The sequence below is a fragment of the Biomphalaria glabrata genome, chromosome 9, assembly GCF_947242115.1.
Source record: "Biomphalaria glabrata chromosome 9, xgBioGlab47.1, whole genome shotgun sequence".
Classification (NCBI taxonomy): Eukaryota; Metazoa; Mollusca; class Gastropoda; family Planorbidae; genus Biomphalaria; species Biomphalaria glabrata.
The window spans coordinates 28492913-28498622 of record NC_074719.1 but is presented as its reverse complement, the minus strand read 5'-3'; positions in this window follow the sequence as shown (position 1 = coordinate 28498622).

Sequence of the window (5710 nt, the reverse complement as noted above, 5' to 3'; positions counted from 1 at the left end):
TTTTCATAAGTAATACCATATAAATATTTAAAGAAAGTCTCCTTTTATTTTGTGGTAAATAAATCTAGATCTGCCTATTAAAGTTGTTTTAGCTTGACAAAATGTTTAAATTGGTTAAAAATTATTTCTTTAAAAATGAAGAAGTTGTTAGTTAATTACAACTGAAGAAGGCCAATTATAGTTAATTAAATGTAAATGTAATCAATAAAAAATGAGGCAAAAAGCTTGTGAAATAATGAAATATAAAAGGTCATGCAAGTTACGTAGCATCCTTTTTTTTAAGCCATTATGTAAAAGACGTTGCATAAATGTTTCAAGATCACTTTGCCAAATTGGCCCAAATAACTTTGTCGCTGGTGCGCATGCTTTTAGTCTGTGTGTCCTTGACCTATCTTGAATACATTTAATCCTAGATTTCGCAGGGTGCATTAAAACATTGGCCTCCTTCAGTCGTAGAAGGACTATGGTTCATCTCGCACACTTAAGTGAGATGAAAGCCTAGGCATTGTTTATGGTCGGAACGTTGTCGCCCACACAGCAGTCCCCCCCCCTCTCCGCGCAGCTGATGTGACCAAAGGAACGGGATATCCGATACAGTTTTGGGATCAGTAGCGCCGCAGGCTCTGCCAGGCTGTAGCACGGTGTGCCACAATCTGCCTAAGGGTCACCAGCTCCTGATTTTTCCTCAGGGTTATCTCCCGAAGCCTTTCCCGCAGCGGAGGTTTGGATTCAGAGTTTTCCTTCTCCTAGATGGGTATAATAGCCAACCAAGGCTAACGAGCCCCTCCTGCCCGAAGCTTACTGGTTTAGGCGCCAGTTGCTCGCCTTTGCCCCTTCTCCTGTCTGTGGTAACGGTTCCGCCAGGCTCAGTATCTGAACCGCTCGTGAAGGCCAGGAGTTGGACTGGTTGTCAGAGGCTGTTTGAGACGCATGCCATTGGAAGCATTTTTGTGGGTAATGACGGCTTAAGACCATTACCACTTCCGGCGTTAACAACCTTGCGGAACCAAATGCAGGGTACATAGGGGCCTACTAACTTAGATTTAGATCTATAGAACTAGATCTATAGGTGCCTAGTTCTGATGACTATGCAAAACAGCAGGGCTTTTGCAAGAGATGATTTGAGCCACTCGACAAGCCCTCAAAAGCAAGAGATTATTTGAGCCACTCGACAAGCCCTAACTCAAATGAAATTTGATGATGATAGAAATGTGGTCACTAAAACCCATATTAGATCTGGAATCTCCTTCTAATTTACTGGAAATGTTCTATTTCAAGTAAAAAAAAAATGATTCTCATAAAATACAGACGTTACTTCAAAAAATAAGTTTAAATACGCCAGTGGGTTTTGAGATTAAAAGCCCCTTCTTCAATATAAAACTAAAACAAACTGCAGTCACCAAATTCTGTGAGCGTATCTTTATACAAAAGTGTCGCAAGAAGATCTCCATACGCTCTGCTCATACACACACACACACAAATGGATACTAGAAATAAACACATCCATGGCGGTCTATTCTCTGTTCACGCTCTGGACTGGCATTCTCAGGCAGCCTTTCTGGCTCTCCCGCAATGGCATGGTTCTCAGCATGGACAAGCTAGCCAAGTAGCCTACCTTGGTGTAACTTTAGATCACTAACTGAACATCCACGAAGCGACATGCTTCGATCACTGTATTAAGGAGCAGTCCGATCACAGATAAACTACAGTCTACCTTACAAATCTATGGCTCTAGGACAGCTCTTGAACAGCTTGATATGATACAGTCCCATAAGCTCTACGATTTGTCTCAAGCCTTCACTCAAATGGAGTTCGATGATGATGATGATGAGCGTAGCCAAGGAGGGATTTTGAGTTAAGACTCCCTCCAGATGATTTTGAGTTAAAAACCACAAAAGGTATTTTTGACGATGAAACTCCCTTTTTCAATAACAATCTAAAGCAAACTACATAGGTACAATCATGAACGTAGCCACGAGAGATTTTGAGGTTAACCCCTCCCCCTTCCAACAAAAGGAAAAGCGAGGCTATATATCAATTACTAAATTTCATGAGCGTAGCTAAAAGAAGTTTTGCAGTTTCCTTCCCCCTCCAATAAAAAAAAAAAAAAAAAAAAGCAAAACTATAGTTACCATTTTCAAGCCCTCGCTTGGCTCTGTTAATAAAGTGCTGTGAAAGGCAGATTTTTTAAAAGACGAGTAGCAGACGGCGTTATGCGTTGTCGATACCTCAGAATATGCATTTCTAGCGGCCAAGGTTATTAGGTTTGAGCAGAATGTCCGCCTGTCCGTCATTCACACTTAGATCTCAAAAACTAGAAGAGAAATGACAAATATTATTTCACCATGCGATGCGGCTTGCAAAGGTTAGGTGCAACGGCTACTTTTTGTTTTCTTAAAGCAAACCGTTTAGTTTATAAAATTAATTATGGAAGCGTTTTTTTTTTCATAAAAAATACACCAATTCTAAAACAATACATATATGTAATGGAGATAATGTTACACTAACAGGAGAAGGGGCAAAGGCGAGTAACTGGCGCCTTAACCAGTAAGCTTCGGGCAGGAGGGGCTCGTTAGCCATGGCTGGCTACCCACCTAGGAGAAGGAAAACTCTGAATTCAAACCTCTGTTGCCTTGCAGCTATACCTAATCATGGGAAAGGCTTCGGGAGTCAACCCTGAGGAAAAATCAGGAGCTGGCGACCCTAAGGCAGAACCTCTGGCAGAACCTGCGGCGCCGCTGACCCCAAACTGTATCGGCACTGCCGTTCCTTTGGATACACCAGCTGCGTGGAGTGGGGGGAACTGATGTGTGGGCGACATCGTTCCGACCACAACTTATGCCCAGGCATTCATCCCATTTCCATGAGATGATCCATAGTCGCTTCGCGACTGAAGGAGGCCATACAATGTTACAATATGTTAACAAAGAAAATCAATTTGTTGTGTATTTTCAGTATCACAAAGTTCAATAGATTTATAAAATGTACAAGAAATGTTCACAACAAATATAAGTATTAGTCAACTGTGTTTTTTTTTTCTGGTCAACCAGCTCAAAAATTTAAAAGGAAACATTTATTGTTGTTTATAAAGGTTAAATGCACTTTTGTATGTAAAAAAATAATATGTCGTTCCGTTTTTTTTATGTAAATAGCACATAAATGCTAAATGAAAATCTTTATACTGACTTATATTTCATTAACTATAAGGTTGTTATGGTTATTATTTTATAAAAAATAAATTATGTCAAATGATTGTTTGAAATCGCATACTTGACTAATATATTATTACACTCACATTCTTTGACAATACGTCACTAGAGTTTAATCATCGATATCAAATTGTTCAGTATTTTCATCTTTAAACAAATTTAAAGATATCGACAATAGGTTGTTCAGGATTTTAAAAAAAGAAAGTAATTTACTAGAAACGATTATTGAAAATCACTTTTTAGACTTATTTTACATTTAATTTTCTTACTGAAACATAACAATAGTTTTTTAATCAATAAAGAATGTTCCGGATTTTGTTTTGAAAAGAAATCGACCTACATAGCTTACATTTTCTAACAAATCGTCGAAAAAAAAATCCGAAATTTATATGAAAAATCTACTTAAGCCAGATAACTGTTTGAAATCTCCCTTCTAATTAATAAAAGAAATATTCTTCTCATTTACGAAAAAGGTTGTTCCGGATTTTTAATGAAAAATATTTTAACTTTATTTTTAATGTAAAATCTCACTTCTCTCTTACAGTACATTTAATTTTCTAGCTAATTAAATCTAATTATCGTTAATATTTTGTTCCGATTTTTAAGGAAAACCAACTTCCAAACACCAAAGTATTGTATGAAAATCTCTCCACAAGGCTGTGGTACATCTAATTTGTATACGAGACCATCCCAAAAACGATATTACATTTATCTGGCATTCTCTTTTTCTCTTACTATTTATACAAACATCCGGAACAATCTATTATATATACTTAAATCTATTGCTATCATACTTAAAACTATTGCGATGTTTTGAAACGAAAATTAAGGGTTAATCAAATGTTCAATATCTTTTAATTTTTTTATATTAACATGACCGACAGACAGATTGACAGACAAAACGCTAAAAAATGCGACTTCAATCCTCTTTAAATAAATTCTATTAGAACTCAGCGCACCAATGTCTATGAACCCTCGTTAAATATCTCGTGTTAATAAAGACATTTTTTTGGTACTAACCCATTGTGACGTAATGATTTTTTTTTCCTTTGACGTCATATGAATGGATTCTTTAGATGTAATGCTATAAAACTCGGTGCGCCAATGTCTATGAACACTCGATAACTGGCTCGTATTGATGAAGGCATTTTATAGTCTAAATAGGCTGTGTGACGTAGTTGATTTTTTCCCTTTGACGTCATATGAAAGTAATTCTTTAAATGAAATGCTAAAAGAACTCACTCGATGCACCAATGTCTATGAACACTCAATAACTGGCTTGTATTGATGAAGGAATTTTTAAAGTCTAAATAGGCCGTGTGACGTAGTGGATTTTTTTCCTTTTACGTCATATGGAATTAATTCGTTAAATGAAATGCTAAAAATTCACTTCGTGCACCAATGTCTATGAACACTCGATAACTGGCTCGTACTGATGAAGACATTTTGTAGTCTACCTGGCTCGTACTGATGAAGACATTTTGTAGTCTAACTAGGCAGTGTGACGTAGTGGATTTTTTTCCGTTGACGTCATATGGAATTAATTCTTTAAATGAAATGCTAAATCAACTCTTTATAGTAATGTTTATTAAACCTCGTTATCTAACTCGTATTTTATAAAAAAAGATATAATAGCTAGAATAAGATCTTATCTAGATTTTTAAAACTAGATCTAGATTTTTTAGTTTATCTAGATTTTTTACAGTTATCTAGATTTTTAAACCTAGATCTAGATTTTTTACAGTTTATCTAGATTTTTAAAACTAGATCTAGATTTTTTACAGTTTAAATTTTTAAAACAAGATCCATGGGCCCCCGAAATTTATCGGAATTTAGTGAATTTGATTTTGTTTATTTTAGGTGAGATTTTAATACTAAACCATCACTTGCCCCAGCACAGCAAATGGTTTTTGAATTTAAAACCACCTACCAGGGGATTTTTTAGTTTAAAACTCCCTACCAGGGGGGTTGAGTTTAAAACTCCCTACCAGGGGTTTTTGCAGTTAAATCCCCCTCTTCTATAAAACAAAACAAAAAAATACAAACGACAATCCCCAAATTCCAAGAGCACAGTTAAGGAAGATTTTGACTTTAAAATTTACGATAATTCCCCTCTTCAATATAAAAAAAGCAAATTACACACTCAAAATTCTATGAGAGTTGCCAAAAGGGTTTTGAGTTTAACCCCTCCCCCTCTTCAGTAGGGTTTGAAGCTAAAAAAAATACCTCTTCAATATAAAAAAAAGCAAATTACGCACTCAACTGTTATGAGCGTAGCTAAATGGGTTTTGACTCCGTTTTGAGTTTAACCCCCCCCCCCTTAAGCTAAAAATACCACTTCAATACTAAAAAAAAAAAAAAGCAAATTATGCACTCAAAATGTTATGAGCGTAGCTAAATGGGTTTTGATTCAGTTTTGAGTTTAAATCCCCCACCTCTTCAATGTAAAAAAAAATAAAAAAAATTACGCACTCAAAATGTTTGAGCGTTGCCAAAAGGGT